The sequence below is a fragment of the Lemur catta genome, chromosome 21, assembly GCF_020740605.2.
Source record: "Lemur catta isolate mLemCat1 chromosome 21, mLemCat1.pri, whole genome shotgun sequence".
In the NCBI taxonomy this organism is placed as follows: Eukaryota; Metazoa; Chordata; class Mammalia; order Primates; family Lemuridae; genus Lemur; species Lemur catta.
The window spans coordinates 22,125,660-22,144,105 of record NC_059148.1 but is presented as its reverse complement, the minus strand read 5'-3'; the positions used below and the strand labels follow the sequence as shown (position 1 = coordinate 22,144,105).

Sequence of the window (18,446 nt, the reverse complement as noted above, 5' to 3'; positions counted from 1 at the left end):
CTGGGGTATTGAGAAAAAATAACCAAGAAGGTGAACTTTGAGCTAGACCCTCTAGTAATTCTTTAAGAAAACAAAATTAGAAAGAATATTCCAGACAAAGGAAGAGCTAAGACATTGTTGTGGGTTGAATTGTGTCCCCCGAAAAGATATGTTAAAATCCTAATCCCCAGTACCTGGGACTGTGACCGTCTCTGGAAATAGGGTCATGCAGACGTCATTGGCTAAGAAGAGGTCATGGTGGGGTAGGTGGGCCCTTAATCCAATATAACTAGTGTCTTTACAGGAAGAGGAGAAGGGACAGAGGCACAGGCAGGGAGAGTGCAACGTGAAGATGGAGGCAAAAACTGAAGTGCTGCAACTGCAAACCCAGGATGCTAAGAATTGCCAGGAGCCACCAGAAGCTACGAAGGGGCAAGGAAGGATCCTCCCTACAAGTGTCAGAAGGAGCAGGGCCCTGCCAACACCTTGATTTCAGACTCTGGCCTCCAGTGCTATGAGAGAATCCATTTCTGTTGTGTTGAGTCACCTAGTCGGTGGTAGTGTGTCACGGCAGCCCTTGGAAACTAATACAGGCATAGGGGAGTTAAGCAATATACAATGTCTTCATTTCAAGCAAATGATTGGGTAATGATAATCAGTGTGGCAGTGAGTGAGGGAAGAATCAATGTGGAAACGATATCAGAGAACCTGTCGTACCCTTTCATGGCTTCACGGAAGAGCTGTGATTGTGGGGGCTGTAAAAAAGGAGGAAAGTAATAGAAGAGAGATGGTTTGATGAGCGGAGAGTCATGCCAAAGATAGCACAAATTCTACAACTATAGGCAAGTCTCAGGATAGCATCAGTGCCAAACCCTGACTAAACCATCATCTGGGATCATTGAAACCTGGATATGAGTAGTGTCAAAGAGGAAAAGGAGTATTTAATATCAGGTTACAACCAGGAAGGAAGAGATCACTGAAAAAGAAGGAGAAAGAGGAGGAGGAGGTGGCAACAGACAACTGGAAACAAATAAAAAATACAATTCCCTCAAAATACCAAGAAAATCAAAGAAACTTAACAAAGTGTATATAAACCCTGCAGAACAAAAACCACAAAATGTTGCTGAAAGAAATTTTAAAAGACTCAAATAAATGGAATTATATACCATGTCCATGGATGGGAAGATTCAAATTACTAAAATGTTGCTTTGCCCCAAATAGTTCAATAGATTCAACATGACCCCAACCAAAACTCCAGCAAGGTGTTTTTTGTAGAAATTGACAAGTTGATCCTAAAATTTATGTGGAAATGCAAATACCTAGATTAGACAAAGCAATTTTTTTTAAAAAAAGAAAGATAAAGCTGGAGGACTTACCTGACAGTATAGTATTGGTTTAAAAGACAGACTCCCGCCCACAAAAAAAAAAAAAAAAAAATAGGCAAAAGAAGTTTGGTTGAAAAGATAGATCAATGGACTAGAATGGAGAGTTCAGAAATATACCCATAGATTCATGACCAATTTATTTTTCAAAAAGGTATCCAAGTAATTCAGCGAGGAAAGAAAAGTTTTGCAATAAATAGTCATGGGACAACTGAATATCTATATGAAAAAAACAAACATTAAACCTTACAATATGCCTTACAGAAAAATTAACTAGAAGATCATAGATTTAAATGTAAGTGCTAAAACTACAAAATTCTAGAAGAAAGCAGAGGAGAAAATCCTTGTAATCTTAGAGCAGGCCACGATTTCTAAGATAAGACATAAAAAAACACAGGCCATAAAGGAAAAAACTGATAAATTAGATCTTATCATAATTTTAAACTTAGCTTAATATAAAACATAGTTAAGAAAATGAAAAATCCAGCCACAGGCTCAAGGAAAATACATATATCTGACAAAGAACTTGTAACCAGATTCTAAAAAGAACTCCTTACAACTTAACCATAAGACAAACAACCTAATTTTTTTTAATGGATAAAATATAAGAAAAGACTCTCCTAGAAGAAGAAATATGAATGGCCAATAAGAATCTGGAAAAGTGTTCAACAATAGTCATTAAGAAAACGCAAATAATAATCACAATGAGATACCACCACATAACATTAGAACAGCTAAAATGTAAAAGACTAACATGTATCCGCTCAGATGTGGAACAATTAGAACTCTTGTACATTGTTGGTAGGAATGTAAAAATGGTACACCCACTTTAGAAAAAGGTCTGGCAGTCTCTTCTAAAGAAAACATAAACCTACCATACAATCCAGCTACTCTTAGATATTTACCCAAGAGAAATGAAAACATATGTTCACACAAAGACTTATACACAAATGTTTATAACAGCTTTACTCATAATATCCCAAACCTGGAAACAACCCAAATGTCCATCAACAGGTGAATGGATAAACAGATCATGGAATACTACTCAATGATAAAAGTGGCCAGGCACAGTGGCTCACGCCTGTAATCCTACCACTCTGGGAGGCTGAGGCAGGAGAATCGCTTGAGGTCAGGAGTTCGATACCAGCCTGAGCAAGAGCAAGACCCCGTGTCTATAAAAAAATAAAAAAATTATCTGGACATGGTGGCGTGTGCCTGTAGTCCCAGCTACTCAGGAAACTGAGGCAACAGGATTGCTTCAAACCAGGAGTCTGAGGTTGCACTGAGGTATGATGATGCCACTGCACTCTAGTCAGTGCAACAGAGCAAGACCCTGTCTCAAAAAAACAAATAAATAAAATAAAAAATAAAAGGGAACAAACCACTGATACATACAACAATACAGATGAATCTCAAAGACCAGTAAAAGAAGCCAGACACAGAAAGGCATATTGTATGATCTATTATATGAAATTTTTTTAAATGCAAAACTGGAGTGACAGGAAGCAGATCAGTGGTTGCCTGAGGTCAGAAGGGAGAGATTGACTTCAAAGGGGCTCAAAGGAATTTTGGGGGGGGCGACAGAAATAGTCTATATTTTGATTGACGTGATGGTTGCCTGGTGTATACATTTGTCAAAACATCAAACCATACACCTAAAATGGGTGCAGTTTATTGCATGTAAATTATCCCTCAATAAAGGTGATTAGAAGAATAACAAAGCCAGAAGCGAAGATCTCCTTGATATTTCTGGAGCCTAAGGAGGTTGGGTGGTGGCCTGACTCTCTGTCTCAGCCATCCACATTACTCAGGCATGCTGTTGACAAGCAGCTGGAGAACAGGGTCTGAGTTTTCCTCTGCTGACTTATGTGTATGTCATTCCAGCACTCAGTAAATGATGACACTAAAAGGCTCGAGATCAATTCTCATCTCGTGTGCTCTGCGGCAGGAGACTCTGATTGCAATTCGCAACGTTATCTCTCCGTCGGCCTCTCTTTCAGAATGCAGAGAGATTGAAAAATGTGTCGTTCCTCTGAAAGAGGGAGGCTGGCTTGGGTAAACACCAGCCTGAATCAAGAGCCACTTTGCATGGCCTCTGATTGGGAAGCATTGAGACACTGGGTTCCTCCCAGCCCAGCTTCAAACTGGGAGCCCTGGTGGGTTCGCCTGAACCTAAGCGATTCCCTGCCACTGAAGCCAACCTCATGTCACAGGCTCAGAGGGCCACAAGGAGCCTTGAGAACCACGCAAAGCTTCACCCCCACACTCAGTTCTAATGTTCTCTGAACCATCCCGACAGGTGGGATGACAGGGAGGAGACACCCTTGGGCAGCAGACATTGAGGATCCACGTGAGACATCCAAGTAACAATGGACAATCTGAAACCTGAGATGGGGACAACCTGGAGCCCGGGTCTCGCACCTGTCTCTGTGCGGTCCAGGCACCACTGCATGAGGGGAGAGATGCCCAGATGCCCTGGGATTGGTGAATGAAATAAGGACCGGGTCTACCCAGGGAAGCAAAGGGTGATTGATGGTTGTCTACACTGGGAGGCAGTGTAGACATCTGCCCTGGCCATCCAAATGGTCTGCCCACCTTCTCCCTTATCCCATTCCACGCAATTCCTCCCCAAGAGGCCAAACATCTAGAAAATGGACTGCAACATTCCTCTCTTCCAAACACTTCCTTGGCCTCCCTTTGCATTCAGGATAAAATCCAGAAAGGCTTAATGTGGACTGCGAAGCCCCCTGCATAAAATAATCGCCTAGGGCGCTTGCTCAGGAAGCAGCCTCCAAGCTCCTGCCCGGAGATGCAGGCTCAGCAAGTCTGAGATGGCCCTGAGCATCCGCGTTTGCAACAAGCCCTCACAATAATCCTGATACGGGCCACCCATGAACCCCACTTTGGAAATTCCACCCTCCAGATCTGGCCTCCAGTGCCTCTCTTCTCAGCTGGTGCCACTTGCTCTCCCGGCCCATGATCTGTGGCACGAGTGTCCTTCCTTCTGGAGGCACCAAGTCCTTTCCCAAGGGCGGGGTCCCCAGGGGGCCTGGTATAGGCTTTAGCCCCCAGCCCTGATCTCCATTTGCTCCCCTCACACCCATTCTTGGATTTGGACAATTCTCATTTCCTCAAAGTCATGGAAAGTGCTATTTTAATCTTAGCCTCAAGAAAAGTGATCAATTTTCTATTAATATATAACTGATGAAGAAACTTCTGGAGCCACCAGCAACTCTTCCTGTGTCAAGATGTCCCGATGGCCCATAGCTCTCTCCCTAGAACACTGATCTCTGCCCCAAATCCACCCCCATCCCATTCTTGGAGTGACTGATTATGTGTTCAATGTCCAGCTCCCTGCTAGACTCAAGGCCCTTTGAGGGCAAGACCCTTAGTTCATTTTTTCTTTGCTGTGTGCCAAGAGCCAAGCACACTGCCTGGCATATAATTAAGGCTCAATAAATGTTTGTTGCATGAACATGAAAAAGCAGGCGATTTCTGTAGGACCTCCAAGCAAACAAAGTTAGCCTGAGGTCTGGGCCGTCTCCACTGCAGGTGAGGAACTAAGAAAAGTGAGCGGTGAACGGGTGCTAGTCTGGAGGTGAGCAGTGGCCTGCCCGAGATGTTCCCTGCTTGGCGGGGCAGACGGGGCGGAGGGAGCCAAGGCTTCTCCATGCAACTCGGGGAGGGCAGGCCCCACAGGTACCAGCACAGCCTCAGCGCAGCAGGGAGGGCTCTGTCCTAACACCAGCGAACACTTGCAAACGGCCCCACAGCTCTTAACCTTTAAAATCCTATGCCAGAGTCCTAGCTTGGTTCCAAATCAGGGGCCACCTGCGACTGTCCGTCGGGCCCTGGGACTCCCCTGCTCACCCAACTGCAGGTCCCGGGGCCCTTCCCCACCCTCACGCCCCCTCCAAACCCTCAGAGACCAGATCCCACTCACCTTAAAATCAGTGTCCCTATCTGGCTTTTTGGGAATAATAAAATCCTGGAGGAGATGTTCTAATGAGCTTATTTTCCTTGATTTAAGAGTAGGGAGGTGTTTGGTCATTTTAAGGGTTTCTCCTCATGTTACTAAAAGTTTTGTCTCTACCCCCAACCTCTCAGCAGATATTCTGGGACCTCTGGTGCCCCAAGACTCCTAGGAGGTGCATAGCTTTAGTAGGCCATGAGCCCCTTAAAATTGTTTGTGATATTTTGTGTGTATATTCATGGTTTTCCATCCTTTTCTTTTTCTTTTTTTAGAGACAGGGTCTTACTGTTGTCACCCACGCTGGAGTGCAGTGGAGTCATCATAGCTCACTGCAGCCTCCAACTCCTGGGCTCAGGCGATCCTCTTGCCTCAACCTCCCTAGTAGCTGGAACAACAGATATGTACCACCACACCCAGTTAATTTTTTTATTGTTGTAGAGATGGGGTCTCACTGTGTTGTCCAGGCTGGTCTCAAACTCCAGGGCACAAGCGATCCTTCCACCTGGGCCTCCCAAAGTGCTAGGATTTCAAGCATGAGCCACCGCACTTGGCCTCCCGTCCTATTCTAAACGATTGAAAATCACTGGTATAGTAGAAGCAGCATGGTCTTTGTAGCCAAAATGCCTGTGTTCGAATCCCAGCTCTAATCCCAGTTCGAATCCCAGGTTTATTACCTGATAAACGAAGTAATTATGGGCCAATCATTGAAATAGTATGAAAGTGCTGTAGGAGACTCATGGGATTTTGCTAAATTGTCTACCTGGAAGCCCTCCTAGAATACAAAGCTCAGAATTCCAGCACGTTCTCTCTTGAGAACCTCAGCCAGGCACCCCCAGACAATGACACTTGCTCTCTTTTCATCATCCTCACCACTGCGTGAGGTCTGCACCTGCGATTCCCATTCTACAGACGAGCACACTGAGGCCGAGGTAGGTGACAAATGTCCCCGAGGCCACAAGATCAATTACCGAAAGTGGCTGAACCGTAAAAGTAGAAGGAAAAAAGAAAAATACAACGGAAACGAGAAACAAAATCATGCTTCTTTGTTCCCCTCCCGGAACTCAGACTCCCAACTCTCTGCAGCATGCCTTCCGTGGAATTCTGGAACGTTCTGCAAGACGCAGATAGCTTGTCGCGTGCTCCGATGCCCACCTGCTTGTTGCTGTCTGCTGGTGTCCCACCTTCTGCGTGCTGGGAGCGCAGCGCAGAGGCGGGCCGGGTGCAGCCAGGGTCCCATCTGCCCACGTGCTTGCCGGGGATGTCTGAAGGTAACCTGGCGCCGCCACCCTTTGCCAGGAGGCTTGGAAGCCTTCTGCAGCGCCACCCGGCTCCCAGCCACTCTCCGCGGAATAAGCTGGTACCCAAGCCAGCCCCGTGGTGCGGCTCAGCCAGATGGCAGGGGAAGCACAACAAAAGTGACCTTGTGAGCAGAACCCGTCTTCCCCGGGAGAAGCTATTTTTGTTGTGGTTGTGAACTGAAGTTGTCTCGGCTGAATTCTCCTTCCCTGCGAGGCCTGTGGAATGTTAATTTGTTCCAAAGTTCAGTATTTTGATTAGAACCAGGAGTGCCAGATTTTGTCAGAAACATTTTGGAATGGGTTAGGCTCATGCTTGAGCTCTCTCTCTCGCGCTCTCTCTGTCTCTCTCTTGGCCACCGTACAAAGTAAATGTTGCTGCAGCAGCTGCTCTGGGGGAAAAGCCCTTCACAAGTGGGAGCTGAGGGGTGAACCGCCTCCTCCCTTGTAGCCGTGACCTTATTGCCACACGGGGCACCCAGACTTCACAAAAGGACAGCGGTGCTGGCGGGAGACACCCCCCGGGTTCGCTTGGAAAGAGCAAGGAGCCCCCGCACAGAGCCTGGGACACGAAGGGTCCTCAGAAAATATGTGTGAGCTGAATGAAAGAATGAACTTCTGCAAGGCTTGCAGCCGCCGGAGTTGCTGCCACCAAGAGGTCACGTCCAAAGGCAGCCGTCTGAGTTCTGGAGTCTGAGGACGCTCCATTTCTCTTCATCTTTGGTCCTCCTTCGCTGACTACTGCTTCTCTCTCTCCCCCTATCTTAATGAGTTAGGAACCCAAGCAGTGCATGGCTACTTTCTGCATTACACAATAAACACAGGTAAGATGAAAGTGTCCCGGACCTGTGCCCCCATCCCAGCCCTCCGGTCCTCCCTGGGGGTGATTAGCTACAGATGCCTCACTGTGGCCTCACCTGTGCTTCATAGCATCAAATCTATTATTTGGTGTCAGTCTGGGAGGCGAAAAATGTGTTTTGTTTTGTTTTGTAGCACAGTATGGTGGTTAGCAGCAAGGACTTTGAATCCAGGTTGCCTGGGGTCTCATCCTGGCCCGGGAGCAGCGCTCAGAGAAGGAAGAGGGGCAGCGGTGTGGACGAGTCACCCTGGCTAGGAGGTCAGTGGTGTGTGGATGTGGACCAGGAGTGATGGCGGAGGTTCGCCCCAGGTGTGGCGTGAGGGCTGCTGCGTGAATCGATGCCTGTTAGGTGCGTAGGGCAGCCTGGCCCGTGCGAGCCCTCTGCGGGGCTGGTTGGCTTTCGTCATCTCTGCTGCCATTTCCCCAATCACTTAGGATGTTGGGCACCCCCCACCCCACCCCTTCACTTTCAGCTCAGTGTAGACAAGTCCCCACATTTCCCGGGCTCCACACTAAGGCTGGGAAAGAACCCGGGAGCGGTGAATTCTGGGTTTCTGTTCCAGCCACTGCAGGGCCCTGTGGCTTCTCACTGGTTTCTTCAAAGTTCAGCCCAAGAGGAAGAGAGACCCAATACTGTGGTGGCTTTTTCTTCCAGCTGGTACAACTGAGACCCCTAGCGGGCAAGGGCTCCTCCAGAGGCCACGGAGTCAGAGCCAGGACCATCATCCCACAAGGCAGCTCTATCTCTTCAGGGTACTTCCTGAACAGCTGGGTTAAGGAGGATTCTGAGGTACAGCAGAGCTCACTGGGAGAGAGATGGTGATGGGTAAGCAATGCTCTGCCATGAGCACGGGGCAAGGGGGTGCCTGCTGTCCCCCCACCTCCACCCATCACCTCGCACCCCTACACCCCCTCACTTACCCCGACCTTGCCACTGTTTCACCTCTACAGGAATGGTTTGCTTATATTTAAATCAGGTGCTATGGTTCAAACGTGTCTCCCCAAAGTTCATGTGTTGAAAACTTCACTTTGGCTTCTCTCTCTCTGGTGGATGTTCAGAAATGCAGCAACACAGCCCCAGGGCGAGCATCGTCCAGGAGCTCTAGGAAGCCTGCAGCCAGCCTGGGCTCCCTGAGATGCCTCTCCTGGGCCGGGATCCGTACTTGGGAGGGAAGGGGCAGACGTGCCTGCTTTGCTGGCAGAGGCGGAGCTTGCTGCTGGAGGCTGCAGCTCAGAAGGGCCTGGCCAGCCTCCCCCTCCCTTCCCCTTGCCTTGCGGGGGCCAGGAGGGCTGCGGGGGACTCTGCTGGAGCCTGCCATCTTCTGCTGCAAACATCTGCGCTTGCTGCCTTCCACGCACAACAGACGAGTGAGCTGTCTGTCCTTCCTCCTCCCCCTCCTCCGTGAAAGCTATTCAAATGTGCGTGCAGCTGCAGGCAGATGTTCAGGATGCTCCCCAGCCTGTCCAGGTACAGGGCAGCCAGCACTTGCTCTTCAATACCTGGGCAGCTGTATCTGCAAGCCCCGGAATAGCTCACAGGTGCACCCTGCTCTAAAAAACCCAATAGGAGCAAAATTCTCCTTGCAAAGTAGACACCTGTGGGTGATGTCTCTCTCTCTGCATTGCACAGAGACCATCCTGACCGAAGGGAAGATTTCTCCCCTCCGTGCATTCTAGGTTCCTAACCAGAAGAGGATCTATTAATTGAATCACCTGGGAGCTTTTTTGATATTTACTTGGTCAGTCCCCATGTCCCCACTCCCAGACAAGACAGATTTGGGGAGAAGAGCTGGTTGAAAGAGGTCCCCAGGGCCCGGGTGATGTTGGTAGGTCCCTTCCTTCCCTCTGCCCCACTGCCCTCCTTGTGCACAACAGCTTTGATTCAAAAACCGGTAATTACCTACGGTTGAGGAGGGGGGCTTTAAAGCCGAACTGTCCCATATCACTGTGAATTCAAAGATCAGTTAGAAATGAAGTTTACACACCTGAGACAATAATATGCACACTTATTAGGTAATGGGATTACTGTATATTTAAATATTTAAAATCTACATAAATTAGGTCCAGAACACATTGTTTCTATAAAATGAGGCTATCTAAGGCAAGCCCCTGCTTCCACAGGAATAATTTTATTTCATAAAATGATCTATTTGTGAGTAGGAAGAAGGAACCTTTAAAGATCCGAACAGTCCCCTTTAAGTTAAGGAGAAGGATGAGGAAGGCTGACGCGCTTCTCCCAGTTTGTGCTGGGAGTCGCAGTTCTATCAGTTCATTTCTTTATATCCACACAGGGAAGATCAGCCCCTTTCTGCTCACATACCAGGTCTGCTTTGTTCATTGCTGTAACCCCAGTGCCCAGAGCAGTCTGTGTTTGTTGAATGACTGAATGAGCACGTGAACGGGATCTACCAGTGGACAGCATTGTGGGCATCTGTGAGAATGCATCGATGCGTGCATCTGTGTCATTTTAACACGTCCACTTCTGTGCACATCTGCATTACTAATGCATGTTTTTATGGATCGACCGTTTATTCTTAGAGATGACCTAAATATACATTCAAGTGCTGCCAGCTAAGATCATTCCACTGAGGCATCAGGCACGGTGTTATTATTCATTATAAATACGAATACAAGGCATGCGTATTAAACTCTCAGACCCTGCGAGACTAGTTCCAGGAGATGCCACGAGAAACAAAAGTTTCCATGGTCAAATAAATTCTCCAAATGTGGGATTCAACAGGACGAAACCGGTATCTAAATGTGGGACGTCTCAGAGATTTTAAATGCCAAAGTGCATGGTTTCTCTCTAAATATGGAAAGAATATTCAGCATTCCTCAAATTCATTTGACTTTGGGATGCTTCTGGACTCCACTTTGGGGGAGGATTTTGCAGTGAATGCAGGTAAATGCTGAACTAGAAGAATTTTGCTTGGAGTAAGAAGAATTCACCCTGGCTGGGATTAGAGAGAGCTGGAAGCAGGCAGAGGCATGCGGGGATAAAGATGTTGCTCCTTTTCATTCATTCATTCACTCACCCACTCACTACTCAACACACACTGTTGCACACCTACTAAGCGCCACGCCTTGTGAACGACTCCAAAGATATGAAGACGGATGAGGAATGAGCTGCCACCCCAACTTCATACTGCCCGGGAAAATCAGAATATCGGGGCTCCCTGCTGCAAATGTCAGAAGCCCCATCAAACTGACAAGCCAAAAGAAGTGAAAGTTTGGACACACACATTTGCGAAGTCCATAGCATGGATGGGAAGGTGAAATAAGAAACTGTTATAAAGGTCCAAGGAACAGACTCTGGGGTGACCGAGCGTGGAATGTAAGAAACATTTCCCCTGTGGAGCAACTGGGTTTGTCCACTCAACCCATACGTGACCTTAGGATGCTCTCTTCTTCCAGGCACTGCGGGGACACAGAAGCAGCAAACACAGGACATGGTTCGGACCCCGGAGGAGTTTATATCTAGTCGATCCACTAACAACCATCTCCTCAATCAGGCTAATCAACGTTGTCAGGAGCAAACAGAACCCAGGATTGAAGGGACAAAAATGAGAATGCCACTCAGACCCGGAGTTCTTGCAGAACGCGGAAAGGAGATGCAAAAGACCAGCCAGCTCCTTCCATCCCTCTTGCCACAAGCTGTGCCGCCTGTTTGCGGGACAGGCCACCACTGGATGACAGATACGTTGCCCCTTGTTTCTCCCGTGATAACTGGCATGACTCCAGCTCAAGAGAGGAAGGAAATCAAACGAAACAAGAACAAGGGTAGGGTGGGAGTGAAAAGGTTTAAACAGGACAACAAATTATTAAAAGCTGCAGGAGCAGTGGTCAAGCCGGGCTGTGCCAGGAGGGAAATAATCCAGCACAAGGAGTCAGGTGTGTCCGCACAGATTCGGAAGGTACGAATGACATCTGGAACATGCTCTGGGGGGTGCGGCTCCCTAAAATGGCCTTCTGGGACCCCAAATTAAACAGCAGCCAACGACGATGTGAGGCGCGAGCACAGGTTGAGAGGACACGTGCTTGCAGAGGAAAGTGGCCTGTCTGGGTCGGCGGTGAGATGCAAGGTTGGTATTTTATTAGTTTGGGGGAAATATTGTCTTCTCTTCTCTACTAATCACAAACCAGCAGCCATGTCTCGACTTCTTCTTAACCTGGGTAGCATGAATGCCTGATCAAGTCCAGACTGGTTCTCAGGCTGTTGATTGGATTTCATAAGGAAATCTGGGGGCATCCTGGTTTTCTGGCCAGCTTTTCCTATTGAGACTCTCCAAAGTCATTCAGTCCCCTGCCTTGATACTTATCAATGATTTACCGCTGCTCTAGGCTAAAGGTCGCAAGGTTCTGCTTTCATTCTAGTCTCATCTTGCTACCTGAACTACGTCTGACGCTCTTTAAGTGTTAGTTCCCTCAACCGCAGGGCCTTTGCACGTGCTGTTTCCTTTGCCTAGACCCCAGCCCACACCTGGTTCACTGAATTATCTCCTGTTCATTCTTCAGATCCCAACTCAGTAGTCTTTATCCTACAGCAGCCTTTTCTCATAGGCACAGCAGCAAGTGAGACCTTTAGGGACTCATGAAAAAAGGTTTCATTTCTTTTAAAATCAGAAGAAGAAAAACTTGACTATAATAATGACTACATAATGATGAATCCAGCCTGGATTTATACAAATGAAGTTGTAATGTGTACATTTTTTTTTAAATGTGAAAGGGGCCTCCCCAAGGCAAAAATCCCTTGGGCCTTTTCTGACCTTTTTTAACCCACCAGCACCCCCAGGTCAGGTCTCCCCCTAAGTTAAATGTTTTCATTGTGCCCTGAACTCTTCCATCCAAGCGCTTACTACAGTTGTTACTTTACATTTGTCCCCCTAAACTGCCAGCTCCAGGAAGGCAGGGACCGCGTCAGACTTATTTCCACTGTACAACACCGCATCTAACACAGCTCTTGGCTCGTAGTACGTGCTCAATAAATATTCGCTGCAGGCTCGACTGCCCGGTCATCCCACAAGAACACTCACTCCATCTGTTTTTAACTGCAGGCCCGAGGGGAGGGGACCGGCCAAAGGAAGCCAAGAGGAAAAGGCTCACAATGGACGTGGGAGCATTGGCGGTGCCAAACTTCTCCCCTGGGGGAGAGGCGGGCAGAGGCAGCAGAGATTTAGCAGTAAACAAACATTTCCTTGTCTGGTAGGTCATTTTGTAATTATGTGCAGGTCAATCGCTTTAGAGCTCCCGGAACTTGCCAGGGTCATAACTGCTCGAGGGCCCCCAGAGTGAAGGGGACTTTCATTAGAAGGTCTTTTCCTATTCAGGCAGGAAGCTGCTAAGTGACAGTCCAGTGTGAAGCCATCGGAAGGGGAGTTGACCTCCGAGTTCAGAGGAGATGTACAGGAATAAAACGTGTGTGAACTTGGGGAAAGGGCTGAACTTGAAGCCCCGGGGTGCTCAGGGGGAAAGGAGGTGAGATTGACTTTGGCCTTCATGCTCTGGGGGAGGGTCATGGGGAGAGGCGCCTTGCTGCACAGGACATTCTAAACCACCACCACCTGCACTCTCCGTGGCCGGCAAATGTGTCAAGTTCGAGAGAGGATGGCAGGAGACCAGTAAGAGACAGCAGATGAGGCTCTTGCCAGAGGTGGGGCCTGGTCCTTGCCAACTGGCTGCCCTCATCATCTTCACTGGACAAAGATGCAAGGCAACTTCCATCCCGTTCATCGCTGGGGTTCCAGCACCCGGGAGGGATGGGGACAGAGGGTAAAAGGGGAGGCTTTGCTGACAGCCAAAAAGAAAACTTAACGACACACACACACACAAACCCCCAACTGGTCGCAAACAGGATGGACCGGTGGGCCACGTGCCAAGATCCTCCGGGTTCGCATTTGACTTCGGCTTGGTGGGGCAGCAGCCGGCACTTCCCTTTGCCGGAACAGGGCAGATTATGGGAAGAGGCACTGGTGCTCTTAAACTTCCCCTGCCCTCATAGACCTAAAATTACCACGACTGTTTATAGTGCTGGCTGCGGATTCGGGCTATCATATTGCAGCAGCAAATAATATACCAAAGATACCGTGATCCAATACTGGATATCCGAACCTGGGTTACTTTGCCTATGGCTACCAATCGCTAATGCAGTTAACAGGTCATAATTATCAGCAATCATATCGCTGTCCTTTGTATTCAAGGACAGGACTGATATTGTGGCAAAGATGTACGTGGCAAAGATCACCAAAGCATGGACAGTGTCATGTTTTTCTTTGAACGGCATTTTGAGATGTCATTCACATACCATGCAATTCATACTATGCAATGGTTTCTGGCATATTCTCAGGGTTGTGCAACCATCACCACAATCTAATTTTAGAGCATCTTTGTCTCTCTGAAAAGAAACCCCATACAACAGCACTTAGCCTCGAGTTCCCCTTTCCTCCAACCCCTGGCAACCCCTGTCTGTCTCCAGGCCTTTGTTTCTACTGTATATTTCATATAAATAGAATCATGCAAATACGTGGTCTTCCGGGGACAGCTTCTTTCACGTAGCGTAATGTTTTCAGGGTTCACTCACGTTGTAGCACGTGTCAGTACCACACACTTCATTTATCCTCATTGCCAGATACCACTGCACAGTGTGGATGTGCTACATTTTGTTTATCCAGTTGCTCATTTAACTTCCTAAGGAACTGTCAGACCATTTTCCAAAGTAGCCGCGCTATTTTACATTCCCACGAGCAATGTTGAAGGGTTCCAATTTCTCCACATCCTCAACAACACTTGGTATGGTCTGTCTTTTTTATTATATAGCCATCCCAGTGGGTGTGACGCGGGCTCATTCTGGATTCATTTGCATATCCCTAATGGCGAATGATGTTGAACATCTTTTCATGTGCTTATTGGCCATTTGCATATCTTCTTTGGAGAAATGTCTGCTCGGATCTTTCGCTAATTTTTCAGTTGGGTTGGCTTTTTATTTATTATTGAGTTGTAAACGTTCTCTATATATTCTGGATACAACTCCCTTATCGGATAATATGATTCACAAATATTTTCTCCCATTCTCCCATTTACAACACAAAGGTTTTTTATTTTTGTGTAGTCCAATTTATCTTATCTTTTGTCATTTGTGTTTTTGGTGTTGTCTCTAAGCAATGATTACACTTCTTAGATACGTAATCACAAAGATTTACTCCTGTGTTTTCTTCTAAGCGTGTTTACAGCTTTAGCTCTTACATTTGGGTCTTTGATCCATTTTTGTGTATGGCAAGAGGCAGGAATCCAAATTCATTCTTTACATGTGTCTATTCAGTTGTCGCAACACCCTTCGTTGAAAAGAATATTTTCTCCCATTGAATTGTCTTTGCAGCCTTGTCAAAAATCAATTGATACCATCTGGTAGTTCTATTTTTCATTCTTTGAGGAACTTCCATCATGTTTTCCATAGTGGTCGCACCAAATTACATTTCCACCAACAGTGTACAAGGGTTCCCTTTTCTCCACATCCTCACCAATACTTATCTTTTGTTTTCTTAATAATAGCCACCCTAACAGGTATGAGGTGCTATCCCACTTCTGGGTATACATCCAAAGGGACTGAAACCAGCATCTTGAAGAGATATCTGCACTCCCATGTATACTGCAGCATTGTTCACAATGGCCAAGATGTAGCAGCCTAAGAGTTGGATGGATGGATGGATAAAGAAAACATGCTGTGTACATGCAATGGAATGTTACTCGGTCTTATAAAAGAAGGAAATCCTGCCATGTATGACAACACAGGTGAACCCACAGGACATCATGCTAAGTGAAATAAGCCAGACAAAGACTGGCAAACACTACATGATCTCCCTTATATGGGGAATCTTAAATAGTCTAACGCACAGAAGCAAAGAGTAGAATGGTGGTTTGCAGGGCCTGGGGAGAGGGAAGGGATTAGGGTGATATTGGTCAAAGACTGCAAAGTTTCAGTTATGCATGATGAGTAAGTCCTTATTCTAGAGATCTAGTACAAGCACAGTGTCTATAGCTAACAATACTAGATTGTGCACTTAAAATTTTGCTAAGAGGGTAAATCTTAGGTTAAATATTCTCGTCACAAAATAATAATATTAAAGAGGTTCAGAGCAAACTTTTGGAGGTGATGGATATGTTTATAGCATCGACCGTGGTGGCGGTTTCACAGGTGTATTCTTATCTCCAAACTCATCAAGCTGCATCCATTACATACAGGTTTTCGTATGTCAGTCACACCTGCTAATTTCTTTTAATATTCACTTCCCTGGTTTCCCATAGCGCCTACTATTGCACTGTTGCCCAAAGACGCCTCAATACATAAATAGGCTGTCATATTCCAATGAAATCTTTCAAGATAATAGGTACATTTATTAAACACTTGCTGCGTGCCTGGCTCTGTTCTAAGCTTCTTAAGTATATCATCTCCCCCGCCCCATGAGGTGGGCACAGTATCATCCTCGTGAGGCCCAAACAAGGCAGGTGGATTGTCCCAAGTCACACAGGAAATGATGAAGCTGGCACGTGAAGTTAGGGGATCAGATTCTAGAATCCACTCGCTCAACCACTAGTCTAGGCGGCTATTCTAGATTGATTTTCCTTTGGTGTGAGGTCTCTTTTTTTAACAGAGTGGAAGAAGCTGAGCCACAAAAAGAGACCTGAGTCTCACCCCAGATCAAATGAAGCCTGAGTGCCCAGGGCTTTCTTCTGAACGAACCATCAGCAAACTCTCTGCTCTGTGTCACGCAGGCACCTGATTCTCCTAGACACCAGCCTTCCGGTTCCAAGCCCGTCTTTAGCTTCTCTAACATCGGGGACTTGGAGATAGCAGGACTTACTTTATACAAGAACCCATTAAGAAAAAAAAAAAATGTTTAGAAGCTATCTTTTCTCATTAAAAACAAAAAAAAGATTTAAAACCTCTGTATCCCACAAAGAGATAAATTGTAATTTTTATAACTTACATGAATGACTTTACTGAATAGAAGGAATTTCATAAGAAGATTGTTCTGCTTTAAAGCCACTAGAATGTTGAAGGCTGGACACATCTGAAACACATTAATAGAAGCAAAGAGGCAGTCAGTAGTTTAAACTTTCTGTCTGCAGAGCCCGCTGGGGTCCACCGAGTGCAAACACATCCATTATTCCCTTTATTCTAGAAACTTCTTGAAACAGCCCCTGGAGGGAGGTATGATGATGGGGAAAGTGTGGCTCAGAAAGATGAAGGGACACGACGTGCTCAGGGTCCCAAAACCACCTGTATCAAGCCAGCAGCAGAGTTGGGCCAGCATTGGTTTATTCCACGCAATGCAACGATTACCAAGCATCTACCAAGTGCCTGGGTCTGCAAGAAGCACTGGGAAGACAGAGATAAATAAGATGTGCCCCTCTCCTTCGTAGGGTCTCTGTGCTTGGCCTTGGCTGTAGGAAGGACTAGCCTAGACATGCACCCCAGAGGAGCCCCCATCCTGCTAGCAGAATCAGCCCAGAAGGGCTTGCTGCTCTGCGTTCTGGCAGCTTCCACCAGTGGGGTGCCAGCCTGCTGTGGCATTGACCCTCCCTTTGAGCACTGCCCCCTACCTCCACCACTTCCCCACCCAGTCTGGTGAAGCCTGGGAACCAGGGTGTCTAAACAGTTTCCTCTCAAATCCAAAAAATTAGGCTAGACTCCTATATCACTCCTTACTCCAAAATAAATTCCAAATGGATTAGAGTTCAATTTAAAAATTAAAACCATAAAAAGGCTGAGAAGGAAAAAAAAATCAGTCATTAAGAAAATAAATAATCATGGAGAGGAAAAGGCAAACACAAACCCCAAAAGCCATAAAGAAAAGACTAATATATCCAACTACACAAAAATGAAAGTCCTCTATATGGTGAAAAACAATACAAATATAAACAATAAATGGGAAAAATGTTTGTAACACATTTCTCTAGTATTCAAAGAGCTCTTATATATCTCCATGAATAAGACAGAGCCAAAACATAAAATGTGCAAAGGATGCCAAAAAAAAAAAAGTTCATAAAGGAAGTATAAATGGCCAATAAATACATGAAAAAATTTGCTCATAACGCATGTGAATTAAAATGAGCTAATTTTTCAGCAGTCAGATTGGCAAAGATTAAGCAGGTAGGCAGTGCCCAGGGTGGATGAGGGTGTGGGGCCGATAGTTTCATACATTGTGGGGGAAGCGTAAATTGGTGCCGCTGTTTGGAGTGCACTTTAGCAATATCTACCGACATTCAAAGTGTGTGTACCCCATGACTAGCAAGTCCACGCGCAGGAATTTATTCTACAGATACATTTGTTCAAACGTCCCAAGATGGACATACAAGGATGTTTCTGCAGCAGCAGCACTTGTAGGAGGACATTAGACATAGTCTGAACATCCATCAATAGGCAAATGAGGAAGTCACTAAAATTGCGTATCCGCTATGTAAATTAAGACATCTGCATGTACTAATATGGAAGTATCTCCAAGCAATGCTGATATACAAAAAAGCAAGACCCAAACACCACCAGACTAGTCCTGACCAGCCACAGCTTGCTATAGTTTAAATAATTGTCCCCTCTAAATCTCATGTTGAAATTTAATCCCCAGAGTGGCAATATTGAGAGGTGAGCCTTTAAGAGGTGATTGGGTCATGAGGGCTCTATCCTCATGAATGGATTAATCCATTTATGGACTAATGGATTAATGGGTTAATGGATTAATGGGTTATCATGGCAGTGGGACTGGTGACTTTGTAAAAAGAGGGACAACTAAGCTAACACATTCAGCCCCTTCGCCATGTGGCTGCCTCGGGACTCGGCAGAAAGTCCCCACCAGCAAGAAGACCCTCACCACCTGGGGCCCCTTGACCTTGGACGTCTCAGCCTCCAGAACTGTACGAAATAAATTCCTTTTCTTTATAAATTACCCAGTTACAGGTATTCTGTT

General features: G+C 46.4%; 1 long non-coding RNA gene across 1 annotated transcript in view; it reads right to left on the bottom strand.

Moving 5' to 3' along the window:
* The window catches only part of LOC123626006, a 76,250-nt gene extending 59,715 nt beyond the window's left edge, over positions 1 to 16,535 (bottom strand). Inside the window, exon 1 of the long non-coding RNA XR_006730713.1 lies at positions 16,470 to 16,535. This is a non-coding gene — a long non-coding RNA (uncharacterized LOC123626006). The remainder of the gene's footprint in view (positions 1 to 16,469) is intronic.
* Between the last annotated feature and the right edge of the window lie 1,911 nt (positions 16,536 to 18,446).